The sequence below is a fragment of the Oryctolagus cuniculus genome, chromosome 8, assembly GCF_964237555.1.
Source record: "Oryctolagus cuniculus chromosome 8, mOryCun1.1, whole genome shotgun sequence".
Lineage (NCBI taxonomy): Eukaryota > Metazoa > Chordata > Mammalia > Lagomorpha > Leporidae > Oryctolagus > Oryctolagus cuniculus.
The window spans coordinates 118,668,238-118,691,019 of record NC_091439.1 but is presented as its reverse complement, the minus strand read 5'-3'; the positions used below and the strand labels follow the sequence as shown (position 1 = coordinate 118,691,019).

General features: G+C 51.7%; 1 protein-coding gene across 3 annotated transcripts in view; it reads left to right on the top strand.

Annotated features, from left to right (window-relative positions):
• The window catches only part of DLGAP2 (DLG associated protein 2), a 583,372-nt gene that overhangs the window by 46,896 nt on the left and 513,694 nt on the right, over positions 1–22,782 (top strand). The window contains exon 1 of one of the 3 annotated variants that reach the window (XM_070047251.1): positions 19,878–20,454. The exons of the other annotated variants lie outside the window; for them this stretch is intronic. The gene's annotated coding sequence lies outside the window, so the exon portion shown is untranslated. Of the gene's footprint in view, positions 1–19,877; positions 20,455–22,782 lie in introns of those variants that run through there. 3 annotated transcript variants of the gene reach the window in all.

The window sequence follows — 22,782 nt, the reverse complement described above, 5'->3', positions numbered from 1 at the left end:
AGACAAGGAGGACGCAGACCCCACAGAAAGACGCCGACGGGAGAGCTCAGGGAGAGAGCGCTGACTGCAAGCTGCGAGCCGGCCCTAGAAGACACCACTGGCAAACACCTTAGCCCTGGTGTTCCAGCCTCCAGGCCTGTGAGAGTAGACGCCTGTTGTCTGACCCTGGCCTGCTGTGCTTGCGACAGCAGCCTGAGCTGACGGCCACAGCCAGAGGAGAGACGCAGATGGACACCCCTGGGTGACACCGCTCTGTCAGGAGAGCTGTGAGTTCAAATAAAATTCAGGAGGAATGAACTAAAAGTTTAAAGAATGATAAATTTTGTCCTCATTTTCCAACTCACTGGGTTTTCATCAAATATCGTGCTCCAGGTGCTGAACAAATGGAAAATCATTTGCAAAGAAACCCGGGTCCCTTCTACCAAAGCAAAGGCAGCTTTCATTAAAGAATCAAGAACGGATTTTTCAGGTTCTAATGGGAGATGGGAGAGGCCCCGGCTCTGGCCTGTGTGGAAGATCAACTTCCAGACAGCAGAGGGCGCCTGTCTCCCTGCCGGGCCTGTACTCCCCTAGCACTTTTCCTTCCGAATTCTCAGCAGCAATGCTTTGTGCAAGTGCGGCCCAGCCACAGGAGTGCAGGAGTCTGCACGTCCCTCCAGGCCTGGAATAAATCAGAGAGGGAGGCGGTTTGCAAATAAATGAACAGTGTGTTGAACAGGAAAAGGTGGGGGTGGTGTTGTGTAGCAGGTAGAGCTGCCACCTGAGACACGGGCATCCCATATGGACATAGTCCATGTTCCAGCTGCTCCACTTCCAATCTGGCTCCCTGCTAAGGCACCTGGGAAAGCAGTGGAAGATGGTCCAAGTGCTTGGGGCTCTGCACCTGTGTGGGAGAACCGACTGGAGCTCCTGGCTCCTGGCTTCCAGCTGGTCCAGCCCTGGCCATTGAGGCCATTTGGGGAGTGAACCAGTGGATGGAAGACCTCTCTCTCTGTCTCTCTTTCTCTCTCAGTCACTCTCACTCTCTCTGTTACTCTGAATTCCAAGTATATAAAAAAATCTTTAAAAAAGCCATGAGAAGATAAAGCTGATATCTTTGAAAGGTGGCTACAGTCAAGTGCAGCACAGTTCCGTCTGTAAGTTCGTGGTGCTGGGTGCTCTCTCAGTGCTGGGTGGTCTCTCTCAGTGCTGGGTGCTCTCTCAGTGCTAGGTGCTCTCATGGTGCTGGGTGCTCTCTCTCAGTGCTGGGTGCTCTCTCAGGGTGCTGTGTGCTCTCATCAGTGCTGGGTGCCCTCTCACAGTGCTGTGTGCTCTCATCAGTGCTAGGTGCTCTCTCTCAGTGCTGGGGGCTCTCAGGGTACTGGGGCTCTCTAAGTGCTGTATGCTTTCTCAGTGCTGGGTGGTCTCTCACAGTGCTGTGTGTTCTCTCAGTGCTGGGTGCTCTCTCACAGTGCTGTGTGTTCTCTCAGTGCTGGGTGCTCTCTCACAGTGCTGGGTGCTCTCACACAGTGCTGCAGGCTGTGTCAGAGCTAGGAGCTCTCTCACAGTGCTGGGTGCTCTTTCTCAGTGCTGGGTGCTCTCACACAGTGCTAGGTGCTCTCTCTCCGTGCTGTGGGCTCTCTCAGGGTGCTTGGGCTCTCAGTGCTGGGTGGCTGTGGGAGAGGGTGGGCTGGTTCAGGAGGAGCACAGGGCTCAGCTGCGTGGAGGAGGCCGAGCTGAACGCCAGCCTGGGTTTGTCCTGGATCTCAGAACCCGGTGCAGGGCCCTCGTGGGGTCCTGGTGTCCTCAGCAGAGCTCCCATTTCCCTGTCCGCTCTAGGCCAGACAAGTGCGGTAGAACTGAAGCCCCTCTGGCCGCGGCAGGCTGAGCACAGGTTGGTGCCTGGGAGTGAGGGCTGCTCGGGGGTGCAGTGGGCTACAGGAGGGAGCCTGAGCTGGTGATGACGTGAGGGGCGGGTCTCAGAGGCTGCCCACAGCTGAGTCACCTTCTGTGCCCACTCACCCCTGAAGCAAGGAGACTCGTGGGCTGTGGGGAGCAACTGGGAGCAACTCGGACTAGACTAAGTTACTGGAATTAAGACTTATTCTATGCATCTGCTCTCCCACATTATGGCGCTGAGAAGGGAGTAACAGCTTCTACGCAGCTGCCTCCAGTTCAACCAATAAACTGTAGGACCTGCTCCTGATTGGAGGAGAGCAGCGTACTCGGCGTGTGGGTAGCAGAGTTGGGATTGGTGAAGAGGACTATAGCCGGCGCTGCGGCTCACTAGGCTAATCCTCCGCCTAGCGGCGCCGGCACACCGGGTTCTAGTCCCGGTCGGGGCACCGGATTCTGTCCCGGTTGCCCCTCTTCCAGGCCAGCTCTCTGCTGTGGCCAGGGAGTGCAGTGGAGGATGGCCCAGGTGCTTGGACCCTGCACCCCATGGGAGACCAGGAAAAGCACCTGGCTCCTGGCTCCTGCCATCGGATCAGTGCGGTGCGCCGGCCGTAGCGCGCTGGCCGCGGCGGCCATTGGAGGGTGAACCAACGGCAAAGGAAGACCTTTCTCTCTGTCTCTCTCTCTCACTGTCCACTCTGCCTGTCAAAAAAAAAAAAAAAAAAAAAAAGAGGACTATAAAGGAGGAGAGAGACAACATGCATCAGGGAACATCTATCTGAAGGAACACCTGTGCAGCCCCCGAGAGAGCCGGCCGGCGGTGTGCCGCTCCCCCGCGGAAGTGGGGAAAGTGGCAGGGGGAACCGCCCCTCCATGGAGGTGGAGGGACGGTAGCCAACCCGGGAAGAACCAGCAGCAAACCCGGGGAGGGCCGAGCAGACAAAAGAACAGCGCAGGGTCCTGTGTCGTTCCTCCATGAAGACGGGGAGCGACAGTGGGCAGCTGGTTAAGTGCGACACATCAGGTCATCCTTTGTGGTTATGAGGTCTCCTCCACTTCCCTGGGCTGGCATTGTGGCTTTGCAGGTTCAGGGCTGTTGTCTCAGCTGCTGCACTTGCCATCGGCTCCATGCCCATTGCCTGAGGAAAGTGGAAGAAGATGTCCCAAGTGCTTGGGCACCTGTACCCTCATGGGAGACCTGGGGGAAGCTCTTGGCTCCTGGTTTAGGCCTGGCCCAGCCCTGGCTGTTGCAACCATCTGGGGAGTGAACCAGCAGATGGAAGATCTCTCTCCCTCTCCCTCAACTCTGACTTTCAAATAAAATAAAATCTTTTTAAAAATAAAAATATGGTACTTCCTTTATTTAAATGTTAATTTATTTGAAAGGTGGAGAGAGGAGACCAACACAGAGAACTCCTTTTTGCTGGTTCACTCCCCAGATGGTGCAATGGCTGGGGCTGGGGCCGGGGCCGGGAACCAGGAAGTCAAGCCAGGTTCCCCACGTGAGTGGCAGGGATGCAGATACCTGAGCCCGCAAAGTTGCCTCCCAGAGTGCATTAGCAGGAAGCTGGAGTCAGCCGCGAGAGCTGGTCTTGAACCCAGACACTGCTAATGGCGACGCTAAATGCCGCGCCAGTAGCCATTATCTTGGCCGTTGCTTTTGGCGAAATGGTTTGGACACAGATGTGTAAACTGTCCCCTCTGCTGCCGTGCCTGAAATTCTAGCAGCTGTTGGACCACGGAAAGTCTCTTTCCAAACGCAGAAGGCTTCTATTTGCTGACAACCAACAGGCCAAGCGTTGAGGAGGCACCGTTGTTTTCATGATTATATTTTAATATCATGAGAAAATGGGGATATAGAAAACCAGTTTCACAAGGAGCAAGGTGGCTGCCCATCTTGCCATCGCCCCAGTGTTGGTCCTTGTAGGACCCTGGCTTTTCCACCTAGGCTCGAGAACCTGGCACTCAGCACTGTGCCAGCACCGTGCAGACTCCTGCTGCTCCCTCCCTTATCTGCACTGAGACGTGACTCATACCCATCCGGTCTCTGGTCTATATATGGTCAGTGCTCTGTGGTCTATTGGTCTGTGTGGTCTGTAGTTTATATAGGGTATGGGGTCTGCGGTCTGTGGTCTGTGGTCTATATATGGTCTGTGGTCTGTTGGTCTGTGTGTTCTGTGTTCTGGGCTCTGTGGTCTGTCTATATGTGGGCCATCCTCCACTGCACTCCTGGGCCATAGCAGAGGGCTGGCCTGGAAGAGGGGCAACCGGGACAGAATCTGGCGCCCTGACCGGGACTAGAACCCGGCATTAACTTGAAAAAAACAACACCTGTGTAATTTATAATTAAAATAGACCTATGGGGGCCGGCACTGTGGCATAGCGGGTAAAGCTGCCATCTACAGCACCAGCATCCCGTGTGGACGCCGGTTCAAGCCCTGGCTGCTCCACTTCTGATCCGGCTCCCTGCTAGTGCACCTGGGAAAGAAGTAGAAGATGGCACAAGTGCTTGGGACCCTGCATCCATGTGGGAGACCTGGAAGAAGCTTCTGGCTACTGGCTTCCATCTGGCCCGGCTTTGGCTCTTGCCGCCATTAGGGGAGTAAATTAGTGGATGGAAGATCTCTCTGTCTCTCTCTGTCTGTAACTCTGCCTTTCAAACAAACAAATAAATCTTAAACAAACAAACAAACAAACAAACAAAAAGGAACAGCCCCATGGACGTGATAGAAGAGGAGGCAGATAGGGCGGTGTCCCAGCTCTTCCTCCTGCCCGTCTCCCTCTGCTTCGGGAACGGTGGGCTGCAGACATGAGCCTGTCCCTCTCTGGTTTGCAGTCCAAAGACCGAGTGAAATCCCATTTCTCAGAGAGGGCCTGGGGCGCCAACAGGGCTGTGGAGGGGGTGGGATGGTGCCAGGCGGCAGGGCGGCTCCCGTGTCCAGTCACATGTGGCCTTCCCCGCCCTCCGCCTTCGGCAGCCACGTGAGCAGGCAGTGAGTTCAGGGGGCCTCGGTTGTGGCTCAGAGGTGAGGTGCACTGGCGGTACTGGGATTTCCTCTTCTGAGCCAACACATCCCGGTGAGCTCCACTCCTGCGAAACAGGCGGTGTCCTCAGGGCGCTGGGATGCACACAAAATGTGTCCTCGGGCACAACTGTTTGCCGGGCCGTGAGTTTGGGGCAGAACGAAAGGGAGGCTGTGTGGAGCAGAAGCTGTGGCCTGGGGGCTGGACGTTGGCATCGGTTGCTGGATCCCAGCGGTGGCCTCCCCTTAGCTGCTGCACAGGGCGGGTGACGCCCCGGGGCTGTATGGTTGTCCACCGAGGTGGGGCGCGGCTCCTAGCACAAGCAGGCGGTCAGTAGGAAACTCAGCTCAGGACCCCTTTGAAGCAGAAAAATCGCAGTCTGCAGGGTTGTTGAATGTGAGAGACCAAAAAGAGGAGATGCAGGGAGTGCTTCTGGTGCCTGATTCAGCAGCAGGCGATGCCTGCATGTCCCATGTCCACCAAAACCCCCCCAGGGCAGCGTCTCCCGGGGCTTGTCCACTGGGACTGGCAGCCTGGCCAGCAGAGGAGGGCACCCTGTGGCCAGCCTTGGGCATGCCGGCGGCAGCCTCGAAGCACAGAACTGACATGGTTGGTGCAGAGGAGTGGAATAACAGGCACTCCTGTCCCTCTGTGTTTCAGTACTGGCCCTCCTTTGAGTACTGTTCATTCATTATCATTTATTTGAAAGGCGGGGGGAGAGAGAGAGAGAGAGGGAGGAGGAAGGAGGGGTGGAGAGAGCTGTCTCTCCCACCTGCTGGTTCACTCCCCAGAGGTCCGCAATAGCTGTGCTGGGCCAGGCCAATGCCAGGAATCAAGAACTCCACCCAGGTGTCCCCCAGGGAGGCAGGGACCCACACGCTGGGGGCTGCCCCTGCTACCTCGTGGGGACACTAGCAGAGGGCTGGGTGGAGAGGCTGAGGCGGGGCTTGGTCCTGGGCACTCTGATATGGGATCCCAGCGTCCAGGGAGCGGCTTACCCTGCAGCGTCACAGATGCTCACGCCGAGCCCCTTTTTTAATTTATGAGAAATCTTTCATGAAATCTGGGAAGGAATTGAGAGTAAATTTGGGCTAATATTGATTCAAAGTATTTTATTGATTTAAAGAATTCTGTATTAACATGAAGTTCCTGTACATTTTGTGGGCCACAGTGTGCTATCTCAGCAGAAATACACAGAGTTTGCCAGTCATACCAGGGGAGCACAGACTGAGTCACCTGCTGCTCTGGAAACTCCAGAAGCATGCTCACAGCTACCCGGGCCTCACCCACACCGCTCCCGTGCTCCAGTGACAACTTAGACTTACATTGCTTATATGTGTGTGTATGCATGTGTGGTGTGTTTGCACACATGTAGTATGTGTGCATATGTGTACATGTATGTGTGTATACATGTGTGGGTGTGCTTGTAAATATGTGTAGATGCATGTGTGTGTTTGTGTTTATGTCTATATGCATATATACATGCATGTGTGTATATGGCACATACATCTGTGGGTGTGCTTGCATATATGTATGTATGTGTGTATATGTGTGCATGTGTATATGTATACATGCATGTGTGTATACATGTGTGGGTGTGCTTGTAAATATGTGTAGATGCATGTGTGTGTTTGTGTTTATGTCTATATGCATATATACATGCATGTGTGTATATGGCACATACATCTGTGGGTGTGCTTGAATATATGTATGCATGTATATGTGTGCATGTGTATATGTATACATGTATGTGTGTATACATGTGTGGGTGTGCTTGTAAATATGTGTAGATGCATGTGTGTGTTTGTGTATATGTGTGTATCCGCCTATCTGTATATACATGTATGTGTGTATGCAGTGTATTTACACGTGTGGGTATGTATGCATATATGTATGTATACATGTTTGTGTATACATGTATGTGTGTATACATGTGTACACATCTGTGGGTGTGTTTGCATATATGTATGTGTGTATATGTATGTGTATACATGTGTGGGTGTGCTTGTAAATATGTGTAGATGTATGGTGTGTTTGTGTTTATGTCTATATGTGTATATACATGCATATGTATATATGGTGCATATTCATCTGTGGGTGTGTTTGCATATATGTATGTGTGTATACGTGTGCATGTGTATATGTATACATGTATGTCTGTATACATGTGTGGGTGTGCTTGTGAATATGTGTAGATGTATGTGTGTGTTTGTGTATATGTGTATATATGTCTATCTGTGTATACACATGTATGTGTGTATATGGTGTATATAAATGTATGGGTGTGTTTGCATATATGTATGCGTGCACATGTGCGTGCACGTGTATACATGTATGCGTGCATACATATGCACACATGTGTGGGTGTGTTTGTAAATATGTGTAGATGTATGTGTATATTTGTGTATATATGTGCATACATGCATGTGTGTATGTGGACTGTATATATGTGTGGGCATGTTTGCATATATGTATCTATACCTGTATATGTGTATATGTATACATGTGTGGGTGTGTTTGTAGATATGTGTATGTGTGTGTATATATGTGTGTATACATGCATATGTATGTGTGTGTCTAACTTTTCTTAACTTCCACGTATGAGAGAAAGTGTGGAGTTTATCTTTCTATGTCTGGATTGTTTCACTTAACTGCATGATCTCAAGCCCGCCCATTTTGTGGCAGATGTCAGGATTTGGTTCTTTGTGGCTGAGTGCTAGCCCGCTGTGTGATACCCGCATCTTTATCCAGTCAGCAGAGTGGCTTAGGGAAGCAGGCGGTGCAGCACTGCCTAAGGAAGGCAGCCTCTGCAATAGGTGGTGCTGGGAAGAGCAGGTTTCCACACCTTTCACCGTATGCAAAGATCAGCTCAAAATGGGTCAGACCTCGAAATTTAAGACCAGCAACTATAAAACTACTGAAAGAAATACCAGGAAAACACTTCAAGACATGGATGCCAACTGTTGTTGAGTCCGAGACGCCTGGGGGCCTCTGGGGTGGGGTGGTGAGAGGAAGCCTCTCAGCACCGTGAGCTGTGTTTGTGCAGTCCCCCTGTGCAGGCTGGGGATGCCGGGGACACTGGGGATGCTGGGGACACTGGGGATGCCGGGGACACTGGGGATGCCGGGGACATTGGGGATGCCGGGGACACTGGGGATGCTGGGGACACTGGGGATGCCGGGGACACTGGGGATGCCGGGGACAGGGGCCGCCATGCTCTCTGGCAGTCCTTCCTCAACAATGACGAGCCAGGAGCAGCAGGTGCTATTCTGGAGGTCTCAGCAGGTCCCAGGGGCCGTGTTCTGGGAAACATGGTGGATGTGCCCACTGGTACCCACTGGAGGTCTTACATGTATGTGTCATTTTCCTACCAGAACCTTCAATATCTTTTCTGCTTGATTTACTACATATTTTGTATGATCTTATGTAGAAAAAACAGACACAATTCCCATTTATTCACCCTGATTCCCGTGTTACACAGTTACTAACAAGCTGTCTTGAGGCGTGGGAGCATTGATGGCCGTCTGTCTGGCTCAGTGCTGGGGGCATTGTTTGCCAGCGACTGTGGGCTGTGAAGGGGCAGTAGCTCCTCCTTTCCCTGTTCTGAGCCTGCCCTGGGAGTGGTCTCCCTGTGGTGATGTGTTTAATTAGGGTCTCAGGTTCTGCCCATGCAGCCTTCACGGTGGCCAAAGGGCTTTTCTTCCTTATGGAAACAGTTTGACTCAGAAGATGGTGCCCACTGACAAAGGCCACGTGTCTCCAGTGTCCTGGGACCACCAAAGCAGCCCCTCATCCTCGTGAATTACTGTAGTCTGCTTGCTGTCGCCTACAGCAGTCTCTGAAATTCCTGGAGCTGCCCCTCTGCCCCATGCCAGCTGTGACGACAGCGACACACACGTTCCCACGTGGGGGCTCCGTGGTAACTGCTTCCGAAGCCTCAGGATGTTTGCTTGGTGAGCAGTTGCTCTGTGAAAGCCGTTAGGGGTAGGGACCGGTGGCCACTGGGCTTGGGCACTGGTTGCTTGTCTAATGATCTCCATGTGGGCTCATGAATTTGACTAGGGTTTAGAAGTCACCCTTTTTAGTGCACCCGGGAAAGCAGCAGAGGATGGCTCAAGCGCTTGGGTCCCTGCACCCATGTGGAAGACCTGGAAGAAACTCCTAGCTTCAGCCTGGCCCACCCCAGCCATTGCAGCCATTTGGGAAGTAAACCAGCAGATGGAAGATCTCTCTCTGTCTCGTCCTATTTCTTTATAACTCTGCCTTTCAAATAAATAAAATAAATATTTAAAAAAGGTACAGGGCTGTGGAATCTTTCCTGTTTCCTGTGACACTGGTTGACCTGGTCTCCCAGTCACTTCCTGTATCCTGTGAAGCATGTTTACCTGGTGTCCTGGTCAGTTCCTGTTTCCTGTGAGGTGTGCTGACCTGGTGTCCTGGTCAGTTCCTGTTTCCTGTGAGGTGTGCTGACCTGGTGTCCTGGTCAGTTCCTGTTTCCTGTGAGGTGTGCTGACCTGGTGTCCTGGTCAGTTCCTGTTTCCTGTGAGGTGTGCTGACCTGGTGTCCTGGTCAGTTCCTGTTTCCTGTGAGGTGTGCTGACCTGGTGTCCTGGTCAGTTCCTGTTTTCTGTGAGGTGTGTTGACCTGGTGTCCTGGGTCAGTTCCTGTTTCCTGTGAGGCATGGTGACCTAGTCTCCTGGTCAGTTCCTGTTTCCTGTGAGGCATGGTGACATAGTCTCCTGGTCAGTTCCTGTTTCCTGTGAGGTGTGTTGACCTGGTCTCCTGGTCAGTTCCTGTTTCCTGTGAGGTGTGCTGACCTGGTGTCCTGGTCAGTTCCTGTTTCCTGTGAGGTGTGCTGACCTGGTGTCCTGGTCAGTTCCTGTTTCCTGTGAGGTGTGCTGACCTGGTGTCCTGGGTCAGTTCCTGTTTGCTGTGAGGTGTGCTGACCTTGTGTCCTGGGTCAGTTCCTGTTTCATGTGAAGCATGGTGACCTAGTCTCCTGGTCAGTTCCTGTTTTCTGTGAGGTGTACTGACCTGGTGTCCTGGTCAGTTCCTGTTTCCTGTGAGGTGTGCTGACCTGGTGTCCTGGTCAGTTCCTGTTTCCTGTGAGGTGTGTTGACCTGGTCTCCTGGTCAGTTCCTGTTTCCTGTGAGGTGTGCTGACCTGGTCTCCTGGTCAGTTCCTGTTTCCTGTGAGGTGTGCTGACCTGGTGTCCTGGGGCAGTTCCTGTTTCCTGTGAGGTGTGCTGACCTGGTGTCCTGGTCAGTTCCTGTTTCCTGTGAGGTGTGCTGACCTGGTGTCCTGGTCAGTTCCTGTTTTCTGTGAGGTGTGTTGACCTGGTGTTCTGGGTCAGTTCCTGTTTCCTGTGAGGTGTGCTGACCTGGTCTCCTGGTCAGTTCCTGTTTCCTGTGAGGTGTGCTGACCTGGTGTCCTGGTCAGTCCCTGTTTCCTGTGAGGTGTGTTGATCTGGTGTCCTGCGTCAGTTCCTGTTTCCTGTGAGCTGTGTTGACCTGGTATCCTGGGTCAGTTCCTGTTTCCTGTGAGGTGTGTTGACCTGGTATCCTGGGTCAGTTCCTGTTTCCTGTGAGGTGTGCTGACCTGGTGTCCTGGTCAGTTCCTGTTCCCTGTGAGGTGTGCTGACCTGGTCTCCTGGTCAGTCCCTGTTTCCTGTGAGGTGTGTTGATCTGGTGTCCTGCGTCAGTTCCTGTTTCCTGTGAGCTGTGTTGACCTGGTATCCTGGGTCAGTTCCTGTTTCCTGTGAGGTGTGTTGACCTGGTATCCTGGGTCAGTTCCTGTTTCCTGTGAGGTGTGCTGACCTGGTGTCCTGGTCAGTTCCTGTTTCCTGTGAGGTGTGCTGACCTGGTATCCTGGGGCAGTTCCTGTTTCCTGTGAGGTGTGCTGACCTGGTGTCCTGGTCAGTTCCTGTTTCCTGTGAGGTGTGCTGACCTGGTGTCCTGGTCAGTTCCTGTTTCCTGTGAGGTATGCTGACCTAGTCTCCTGGTCAGTTCCTGTTTCCTGTGAGGTGTGTTGACCTGGTCTCCTGGTCAGTTCCTGTTTCCTGTGAGGTGTGCTGACCTGGTCTCCTGGTCAGTTCCTGTTTCCTGTGAGGTGTGCTGACCTGGTGTCCTGGGGCAGTTCCTGTTTTCTGTGAGGTATGGTGACCTGGTGTCCTGGGTCAGTTCCTGTTTCATGTGAAGCATGGTGACCTAGTCTCCTGGTCAGTTCCTGTTTCCTGTGAGGTGTGCTGACCTGGTGTCCTGGGTCAGTTCCTGTTCCCTGTGAGGTGTGCTGACCTGGTGTCCTGGTCAGTTCCTGTTTGCTGTCAGGTGTGCTGACCTGGTGTCCTGGGTCAGTTCCTGTTTGCTGTGAGGTGTGCTGACCTGGTGTCCTGGTCAGTTCCTGTTTCCTGTGAGGTGTGCTGACCTGGTGTCCTGGTCAGTTCCTGTTTCCTGTGAGGTGTGTTGACCTGGTCTCCTGGTCAGTTCCTGTTTCCTGTGAGGTGTGCTGACCTGGTGTCCTGGTCAGTTCCTGTTTTCTGTGAGGTGTGTTGACCTGGTATCCTGGGTCAGTTCCTGTTTCCTGTGAGGTGTGCTGACCTGGTGTCCTGGTCAGTTCCTGTTTCCTGTGAGGTGTGTTGACCTAGTCTCCTGGTCAGTTCCTGTTTCCTGTGAGGTGTGCTGACCTAGTCTCCTGGTCAGTTTCTGTTTCCTGTGAGGTGTGCTGACCTAGTCTCCTGGTCAGTTCCTGTTTCCTGTGAGGTGTGCTGACCTGGCCCACTTAGTACAAGCAAGGAAATTGCAAAATCTAGCCCTCAGGTGATCTGTTAATTTTGGAACTTGCAGCAGAGACCACACAGTGGTACGTGTGGCAGCACCGTGGTCCACCCTGCCACACCGACATTTCACGTGTCATCATGCTGCTGTTTTAGACTGCACGTCTGGAGTGCCTGGGTCTGGCTCTGGGTCTACATCTTGTGCAGTTGCATCTGTGACTGTGTCAGAATTGAGTGGTAACTACAAAATTCCTTGTTTCTCTAGGTTGTGTCTGTTTCTTCTCTTCTCCTGGTCTGTTTGCAGACGCTCAGCACTCACAGGTCTACGTTCAGTGCAGGCACACTATGCAAATGCTCTCTGTGAGAGACTCTGGGGGACCTGTGCCAACCCTGAGATTAGTGCGAGTCTCTGAGGGTGTTTAGGGAGGTCTCCTTGATGAGTGGAGGAGGACACCTGCAGGAACGTTCAGTTTTCCTGAAATTGGTTTATCTTCATTAATCACCCCAAACCCCTGAGCTTGGGGTAGTTGGTTTAAAACTAGGTGTTAATGTGTGGATTTGGGGTGTAACTCTCAATCCCTAGTTGAAAGATGCACTTTTCTGACCTGGATGGATTAGATATGTCGTGGCCACGGCAATAGCATTATACCTGACCCACTGGGCACAGCTGTGCCTCTCTGTGGCCCTCCCTGTCCTGGGGTGGGGGAGAAAGACTTAACCTCTGAAACCCCTCTTTTAAAAACCAGCTAAAATTATGGGGTTATCCATACTTAACATAGTGGAAGTTAGAATATCTCATAAATACATGACACCTCCCCTAACACACACACTGCAAAGAAATTGTCCACAGTTTGGTGAGGATCCTAGACCAGCAGGTCCAACAGAAATGCAGCTCAAACACATGGGTAATTTCAGGTTTGCTCAGAGCCACATTAGAAAAAGTAAATAACAAAGCAAGTCAGGTTCAAAAATATAAATTATTTAAGCCATTATATTTAAAATATCATCAAATCTTGTAGTCATTACAAGAATGTTGATAAAGTATTTTACTTTTTGTGACTAAGCTTCAAAATCCTGAGTGTTTCTCTCATGGAGCTCACCTCACGTGGACCAGCTTTGATCTGGGAGTTAGTGCACCTCATGCTGGGCTGTGTGTTCCACACCCTCCTGCTCCTTTGTACACAAATGACATTTGGTTCTGTGAACTGCACACATTGTGGGTTTCTGTGGCATGTGTGGTGCTCTCTGTTCCATTCGGTGGCTATTTGGAGGTGGGGTGCACATTGCACAATCATGGTTCACCTGCTCATCAGCACAGGTACCCAGGCAGGTGGCTCCCAGCAGTGACAGTACAGCTGCTGTGTCTTCCTGCCCATCAGCACACAGGTACCCAGGCAGGTGGCTCCCAGCAGTGACAGTACAGCTGCTGTGTCTTCCTGCCCATCAGCACACAGGTACCCAAGCAGGTGGCTCCCTTCAGTGACAGCATAGCCAGGGTGCACCTGCCCATCAGCACACAGGTACCCAAGCAGGTGGCTCCCAGCAGCAGTAGCATAGCCATGAATACCTTGCGCACTGGGTGAAATGGAGGAAGTAGAAAGGTGTCCCTGGGTAGATCGTTAGCTCAGGCTGCCCTAACAAAGTGCACACCCATCTTACAGTTCCAGGGATGGAAGCCCGCGATCAAGGCCCCAGGCAGGGCTGGTGGCTGTCGAGGGCCACTTCCTGGCTTACATGTAGTGTCTTCTCAGGGTGTACTCACATGCTGGAGGTACCAGCTTCCCTGGCTGTGCTGAGGGCATTTGTCCACAGCTCAGGCCTGCCCTGATCACATTATTCAGCCTGAATTCTTCCTTACTCCAAATTTTACTTCCGTACTCCAAATTCATTTTAAAACATTTTAAAATTTATTTGCACTTAAGAGACAGGGAGAGAGAGATCTTCCATCTGCTTGTCACTCCCCAAATGCCTGCAAGAGCCGGTCTGGGCAAACCAGGAGCCAGGAGCTGCATCAGGTCTCGCATGTGGATGGCCGGGACCCAAGTCCTCGAGCCATCGCTGCTGCCTCCCAGTTTGCATTACCAGGAAGCTGGATAGGAAGTGAAGGGTCTTGGCCTTGAGCCAGGCACTGTTACCGGATGTGGACGCTGTGACACACACTGCCCTGTCCACGCTTTCAGATACTCACACCCTGTGCACTCTGGGGGGGCACAGTTACTATTCATCATGTTCTAGGAGATGGGAGTGACTGAGTCTGCCTGTTCTGGCTTCTAGAACCTTCTTCCCGTACTCACATGCCACCCAACCATCTGCTTCCTCTCACCACTTGTGTTGCTCAGACATCAGCAGAAGGCATTTGTGCCAGGGTCCGTTCACAGTCTTTGGTTCCTTTGCTGTCATTTATTGTGTTTTTATTGATTTGTTCTATTTTGAATGGAAAACAATAATGCTGTACATGTGTGGGATGCAGTACAGTGTTCTGGAAAGGTCAAATCAATCTCACCTAACACCCACTTGTTTTGTGGTAAGACCATTAGAAATCTACTCTTTTATTTTTTTTTATTTTTAGCTTTTATTTAATGAATATAAATTTCCAAAGTACGGCTTATGGATTACAATGGCTTCCCCCCCATATCGTCTCTCCCACCCGCATCCCTCCCCTTTCCCACTCCCTCTCCCCTTCCATTCACATGAGGATTCATTTTCGATTCTCTTTATATACAGAAGATCAGTTTAGCATACATTAAGTAAAGATTTCAACAGTTTGCTCCCACACAAACATAAAGTGAAAAATAATAGATGATTTTTTTAAATGATGATGAAATCAGATCAGACCTATTGTCATGTTTAATCCCAGTGAGAGTCAAGTTGGGAATTGATAATTTCTTCTCTCTCTCTCTTTTTTTTTTTTTTTTTTACAGAAGATCAGTTTAGTATACATTAAGTAAAGATTTCAACAGTTTGCACCCACACAGAAACACAAAGTGAAATATACTGTTTGAGTACTCGTTATAGCATTAAGTCTCAATGTACAGCACATTAAGGACAGAGATCCTACATGAGGAGTAAGTGCACAGTGACTCCTGTTGTTGACTTTACAAATTGACACTCCTGTTTATGGCATCAGTAATCTCCCTATGCTCCAGTCATGAGTTTCCAAGGCTATGGAAGCCTTTTGAGTTCACCGACTTTTATCTTGTTTAGACAAGGTCATAGTCAAAGTGGAGGTTCTCTCCTCCCTTCAGAGAAAGGTACCTCCTTCTTTGAAGACCTGTTCTTTCCACTGGGATCTCACTCACAGAGATCTTTCATTTAGGTGTTTTTTTTTTTTTTTTTTTTTTTTTTTTTTTTTTGCCAGAGTGTCTTGGCTTTCCATGCCTGAAATACTCTCATGGGCTTTTCAGCCAGATCAGAATGCCTTTAGGGCTGATTCTGAGGCCAGAGTGCTGTTTAGGACATCCACCATTCTATGAGTCTGCTGAGTATCTCGCTTCCCATGTTGGATCACTCTCCCCTTTATTTATTCTATCAGTTAGTATTAGCTGGTACTAGACTTGTTTATGTGCTTCCTTTGACTCTTAGTCCTTTCATTATGATCAATTGTGAACTGAAATTGATCACTTGGACTAGTGAGATGGCATTGGTACATGCCACCTTGATGGGATTAAATTGGAGTCCCCTGGTATGTTTCTAACTCTACCATTTGGGGCAAGTCAGCTTGAGCATGTCCCAAATTGTACATCTCTTCCCTCTCTTATTTCTACTCTTATGTTTAACAGGGATCACATTTCATTTAAATTTCAACACTTAAGAATAACTGTGTATTAATTACAGAATTAAACCAGTCATATTAAGTAGAACAGACAAAAAAACTACTAAGAGGGATAATGTATTAAGTTGTTCATTAACAGTCAGGGCTACTCTTTTAGCAATGCTGAAATGTGTATTCTGTCATGGCTGACTGTGTTCCTCCCACAGTGCAGTGGATGACTTCAGCTCATGTCATAGTGACCGTGGTCCCACAGGGCAGTGGAAAACCTCAGCTCGTGTCATCATAGTGACCGTGGTCCCACAGTGCAGTGGATGACTTCAGCTCGTGTCATCATACTGACTGTGGTCCCACAGTGCAGTGCACGACCTCAGCTCATGTCATCATACTGACCATGGTCCTACAGTCAGTAGATGACCTCAGCTCATGCCATAATACTGACCGTGGTCCCACAGGCAGTGGATGACCTCAGCTCGTGTCATACTGACCGTGGTCCCACAGGCAGTGGATGACCTCAGCTAGTGTCATACTGACCGTGGTCCCACAGGCAGTGGATGACCTCAGCTCGTGTCATACTGACTGTGGTCCCACAGTGCAGTGGATGACCTCAGCTCGTGTCATACTGACCGTGGTCCCACAGGCAGTGGATGACCTCAGCTCGTGTCATACTGACTGTGGTCCCATAACCTCCACTTGTTCCTCCTTTCTGAGACGTTTTCCCCTTTGGCAACATCCCCACAGCCTCTAGCAGTCACCATGCTGTTCCTGGTATCTGCGAGATCATCTTTAATTAGTTCCACGTAAGAGTGAGACTGCTGTTGCCTTTTTGCCTGGCTTTTTCACTCATCAACCTCTGGTTCTGTTCACGTTGTGATGACGGGAACGTGATGGGATAGACTCCACTATGTATGTGCACCACCTTGCCCTTGATCATTGACTTGTTGATGGACACTGGGTTTCCTCCATTTCGTGACTGTTGTGCACAGTGCAGCAGTGAATTTGGGTGTGTGAATGCCATTTTGACAGGGCTTTCAATTCCTTTTTGTGTACATCCAGCTGGGGGATGGGTGGGATCCTATGTGGGGGGGTGGGGGAATCATATGTGGGGGTGAGAGGATTGTATGTGGGGGTGGGGATAGCGTATGTGGGGGTGGGGTTATTGTATGTGGGGGTGGGGATAGCGTATGTGGGGGTGGGATAGCGTATGTGGAGGTGAGAGGATTGTATGTGGGGGTTGGGATAGCGTATGTGGGGGTGGGATAGCATATGTGGGGGTGGGGTTATTGTATGTGGGGGTGGGGATAGCGTATGTGGGGGTGGGATAGCATATGTGGGGGTGGGGTTATTGTATGTGGGGGTTGGGATAGCGTATGTGGGGGTGGGATAGCATATGTGGGGGTGGGGTTATTGTATGTGGGGGTGGGGATAGCGTATGTGGGGGTGGGATAGCATATGTGGGGGTGGGGTTATTGTATGTGGGGGTGGGATAGCATATGTGGGGGTGGGATAGCATATGTGGGGGTGGGGTTATTGTATGTGGAGGTGGGGATAGCGTATGTGGGGGTGGGGATAGCGTATGTGGGGGTGGTGGGATCATAGAGCAGTTCCCTTTCCAGTACTTCAGAGGTTGTCTGGCTCCCCACAATGGCTGCACCCAAGGGTTGTCTCTCTCCAGGTCCTCCCAACACTTGCTATGGTCCATGTTTTTGGAAATAGCCATTCTAAGCACGTGCCCGACCAGCTCAGTGTGAAGTGACACTCGTGCCCATCTGAAACTTGGTACCTAACAGTGGGCTCCAGCTGCTCCGGTGCCCACACTGTGCAGGGGCCACCCACTCACTCATTCCTCCTGTTTGCTGGACACTCAAGACCCTTCCCCACCCTCTCCCTGACCCTTGTCCTTATTCATTCCTTTTTCTGAAGATCCCAGGAAATTTCCCCCATACCAGAATGGAAGTTATTGAAGACACCAAAAGCACATACCGAGGTATACTCACTTCTGTTAGGCTGTGTAAGGAGGCTGGTGTTTGGACATACAATATATTACTCCCCAATAGGTTGTAACACTGTGATTTTTTTCAAAGATTTATTTATTTATTTGAAAGGCAGAATTACAGAAAGAGTTCTTTCATCCCCAAATGTCTGCAGCACCTAGGGCTGGGCCATACCAAAGCCAGGAGCCAGGAGCCTCACCCGGGTCTCCCATGTGGGTGCAGGGGCCCAAGCACTCAGCCTCCGTCAGCTGCTTTCCTGGGTACATTAGCAGGAGCTGGATCAGAAGTGGAGTACCTGGGACTTGAACCAGCACTGATGTGGGACGCTGACACTGCAGGCAGTTTAACCCCCTCTGCACGTCAGCCACCTCTGTGGTTTTTAAAGCAATTTTGTAGCTTTATTTCAGGTATGAAAATATCTGTAGATAACTACTTTTTCTTGCATTATCAAGTTGTCTTTATGTACGGATATATCATATGTCTGTTGTTCTAGTACTTTTACATTAGCACTGTTTTTGCTATTAAAGAGTTAGTGCTATATTGCTTGCCATGCTACACCTGACAGATTTGTAAATGCACTGAAGTAATCAGATGTTAAACGTTTGTGTCCAGAAGTTACGCCTACAGTTCTCATGATTCATGTGCCGTCACCATCTTTTCCTTGTTATTTCTTGGGCCTTGTCACAATGGAGCTAGATTCCTAACGGGGCTCACAGACGGGTGAGGAACCAGAGAAAATAGTGCAGCTCAGCTCAGGGCTTTGTTGTTGTTTTTTTTTTTTTTTTTTTTTTTTTTTTGCGTTCAGTCCCTTGACAATGCACAGGATGAGTGACAGCAGGAAAGCGGCTGAGAATAGCTGCGGCCAGGATAAGGAACTCTGACCCCGGGACTGGGAGCTCTGACCCCGGGACTGGGAGCTCTGATGGCTGGTGACTGGGAACTCCGACTCCAGGACTGGGAGCTCTGATGGCTGGTGACTGGGGACTCTGACCCCGGGACTGGGAGCTCTGATGGCTGGTGACTGGGAGCTCCGACCCCGGGACTGGGAGCTCTGACCCCGGGACTGGGAGCTCTGACCCCGGGACTGGGGGCTCTGACCCCGGGACTGGGAGCTCTGATGGCTGGTGACTGGGAACTCTGATCCCTGGAAAGAGGAAGTGCAGGGCGAGCAGTGGGATCCGCGGGGCGTGAAGATCCGGGGGCTGGAGTGGGGCCCGGAAAGAGAGGCACTGTGAGCGGGCAGTGCGTGCCCGGTGTGGTGGAGCGCGGATGTGACATGCGTGAGGTGACACGACGTGGTGCAGTGCGTGCCTGGTGTGGTGGAGCGCAGACGTGACATGCGTGAGGTGACACGACGTGGTGCAGTGAGTGGTGTGGTGGAGCGCAGACGTGACATGCGTGAGGTGACACGACGTGGTGCAGTGCGTGCTGGACGTGGTGGAGCGCGGATATGACATGCGTGAGGTGACACGACGTGGTCCAGTGCATGCCCGGTGTGGTGGAGCGCGGACGTGACATGCGTGAGGTGACACGACGTGGTGCAGTGAGTGGTGTGGTGGAGCGCGGACGTGACACGCGTGAGGTGACACGATGTGGTGCAGTGCGTGCCCGGTGTGGTGGAGCGCGGACGTGACATGCGTGAGGTGACACGACGTGGTGCAGTGCATGCCCGGTGTGGTGGAGCGCGGATATGACATGCGTGAGGTGACACGACGTGGTGCAGTGCGTGCCTGGTGTGGTGGAGCGCGGACGTGACATGCGTGAGGTGACACGACGTGGTGCAGTGCGTGCTGGACGTGGTGGAGCGCGGACGTGACACGCGTGAGATGACACGACATGGTGCAGTGCGTGCCTGGTGTGGTGGAGCGCGGACGTGACATGCGTGAGGTGACATGACGTGGTGCAGTGCGTGCCTGGTGTGGTGGAGCGCGGACGTGACATGCGTGAGGTGACACGACGTGGTGCAGTGCGTGCCTGGTGTGGTGGAGCGCAGAAGTGACATGCGTGAGGTGACACGACGTGGTGCAGTGCGTGCCCGGTGTGGTGGAGCGCGGACGTGACATGCGTGAGGTGACACGACGTGGTCCAGTGCGTGCCTGGTGTGGTGGAGCGCAGAAGTGACATGCGTGAGGTGACATGATGTGGTGCAGTGCGTGCCCGGTGTGGTGGAGCGCGGACGTGACATGCGTGAGGTGACACGACGTGGTGCAGTGCGTGCCCGGTGTGGTGGAGCGCGGATATGACATGCGTGAGGTGACATGACGTGGTGCAGTGCGTGCCTGGTGTGGTGGAGCGTGGACGTGACATGACGTGAGCGACGTGACATGACGGGAGCCAGTGTGGGCTTGTCATTTGGTGGTGGACTGCGTACATAACGTGGTGGAGTGCATACGTGACGTGACGTGTCTTGACGCAGTGCGCACCTGGCGTGGTGGAGCGCGGACATGACGTGACGTGACGTGACGTGGCGCGATGTGATGACATGGGGCATTGTGCTCCTGGCGTTTGGTGGTAGACTGTGGACATGACGTGACAGTGAGACCGACGTGGTGGCGTGGGGCAGTGCGCGCGTGGCGCGGCGCCGCGGCGGGTGTCCCGGGGGCGGTGAGAGCCCTGTTCCCCACGGAGCTGGGCTGGCCGGCGTCTGGCTGAGGGCTGTGGTGGAATCGCTGCCCTGGGCCGCAGCCTGAAATGCTGACTCGAACGTGTCCGAGTTTTGTGCCGCAGTCAGTGTCTCCCTGCGGCTCCCGCTTTGTCAGGGAGAGAAAGGGAAGGCATTCCGGAGGCGGTGCCTCTGCTGTGCCAGGGACCACGCGGCTCCTGGAGGGGCGGCGGACTCGCGCTGACCGCTCTGTGTGGTTGCCGACGCCCTGCTCGTCCACGTGGAGCGTCCTCAATTGTTGGTCAGTCACGTGCGAGTTAACTGCAACACCTGACGAAAATTGTAGTTCTCATCGAGCAGTCAGAACTGAGGGCGAGTCGGGAGTTACGCTAGTGTGGAAAATTGGTCAACAAATCAAGGTAATTGAAGCTGTTACCACTTCACTCGTTTTATCAACTGTTTCTCTTGATGGCTTTTGCCATATTTATGTTATATGCAGTGTGCTAAATCACAGAAATTTATCGTCTGACCATTTCATTTCTGTCATAAAGCAGAAAGGTATAGAAACACGAGTGGCTTCAAAAAGTTCATGGGAAATCCATACTGGGAATAAACTATGCGTGGAGCTCAAGGAAGTTTTGCACGAGAACAGACTTTTACCTCAGTTTTCCATGAAGGCGTTGAAGCACCCCGGAGTTACTCAGAACTTCCTCCTCCCAGGTCGCCCAGGGCGACAGCACTGTGCAGCGGGCTGTCGGATGGCAGGAAGTGGGTGCCCGCCCCACGCGGCTCAGCACTTAGGGTCAGACTCTGGTCTGAGCAAGGCAAGTTGAGCTGGCGCGGAGTGTGGTGCTCAGGGAGTTAGTTACTGCATGAGAAGCACCGCAGCTGCAAAAGAGCCTGGCCTCTTGGGGATGATTTCACAGTGAAAGCAGGACGTGACTGACAGATTTTAAGTCTGGACACAAACCTTTGCCACCACGTCCTTCTCCTGTGGCATCCCAGGAGTCAGCAGGTGTCCCAGCAACGTCCCCAGGAGTTAATAGAGGTGGCCCTTTGTGCTGCTGCTGGCCAGTGCCGTCACTGCTCACAAATGCTCTGAGACATGTCTGCCCCCACTGCGTTCCCTTGGAAACTTGCTTTCCAGAGAGAACAGGGTAGGGAATTAAAATGTGTGCTAATATTTCTGTCATTTGACTTGGTTTAGACTTTTTGCTTTCATATGTTTGAAATCTTATGACATTGTGGACATGAAAAATATCACTGATGATTGAGTTTAAGAGAAAAGTGCAAAGGACACTGTTTTCTTGACAATCTGAATATGAAAAGGAATTTAAGTACTTTTTGTTTTTAAGATTTATTATATTTCTTTGAAAGAAGAGTGACAGAGAGAAGGAGAGAGAGCAAGCTTCCATCCACTGATTCAGTCCGCAAATGGCTGCAACAGTTGGGGCTGGGCCAGGTAACATCCAGGAGACTAAACTCCATCTGGGTCTCATGTGGGTGGCAGGGGCCCAAGCAATTGGGCCACCTTCTGCTGCTTTCCCAGGTGCATAAGCAGGGAGGTGGATCAGAAGTGGAACAGCCAGGACTGGAACCAACACGCGGATATGGGATGCCGGTGCCACAGGCGGCTTAACCTGCTGGACCACGACGTCAGCCAGTACTTTTGATACAGGTTGAATAGCCCTTATCTGAAATGCTTGGGACCAGAAGTGTTTTAAGAGAGGTTGGAGTTTTCTAGATTTTGGAGTATTTGCACAGGCTTTGCTGATTGGGGCTCCCTAATCTGAAACTCTGAAATTCAGGTTGTTCTAGAATTGGAAACTTTCTGAGAGCAACAAGATTCCATGTTTGGAGCATTTTGGGTTTTCGATGTTTGGATTAAGGATGCTCAGTCTATACAGCAGTTTCACATAAAGGTGCTTAGATTTGTGGTGGACTTCAGGGTTTCTTGAGGAGTCTGTGCAATGAGAGAATTTTAAGGTCTTGGACTGCCCCTCTGAAATGCAGGATGGGAGGAAGTTTTCAGGCTGTGCTGGGGCATGGTCACCTTGTCTGTTCTCAAAGTCACATCCCTTCCACAAGAGGAAGGTGTCCACCTGCATCCCACCACATACCTACTGTGGGGCTTTGCCTGGTAGTAAGCAGGACACTATGCCCTAATGAGCAGGGCAGGCTGATTTGGGGTTTCTACCTTCTGCCTTCAATGTCAGTTAAAGGAGGAATCATAGAGCTATCAGCTCTTCATTAAAACCGTTCTTGATGGCAGCTGCTCAGGGATTCCTCAGGGGTTCCGGGACTTAAGGGTTATCACCACAGTAATTGCTCTTGTAGTCATGTGCCCCACCCTTGTTGGTACAGTCTCATTTCCACAGGAAATGCCCTGGGAAGACGGGGGTGGGTGGGATCTGAAGAGGCTGGGGCTCCATTGGATTTCAGGTTTTCCCATCAGACTCAGCCTGAATGTGGGTGACAGTGTGACAGCTTTGGGAACCCTGTCAGCATGGAGCCACAAATGTCATGGCTCAGAATTTGATACCGTCCAAAGGTGCCATGTTCACCTGGGGCTGGCTCTGCGCTCTGCTCGCCCTCTGGTGCAGACTGCTTCCACAGTCCACCCACATGCTTCTAAATCCATGCCTGCCTTTCTTATCTGTGGGACAAGCAGAAGTGTGCTTGTTGGTAATGCAATGCAATAGTGTGTGAGAGGAGTACTGGTGCATGTCCCCTGGATCTTACATCCA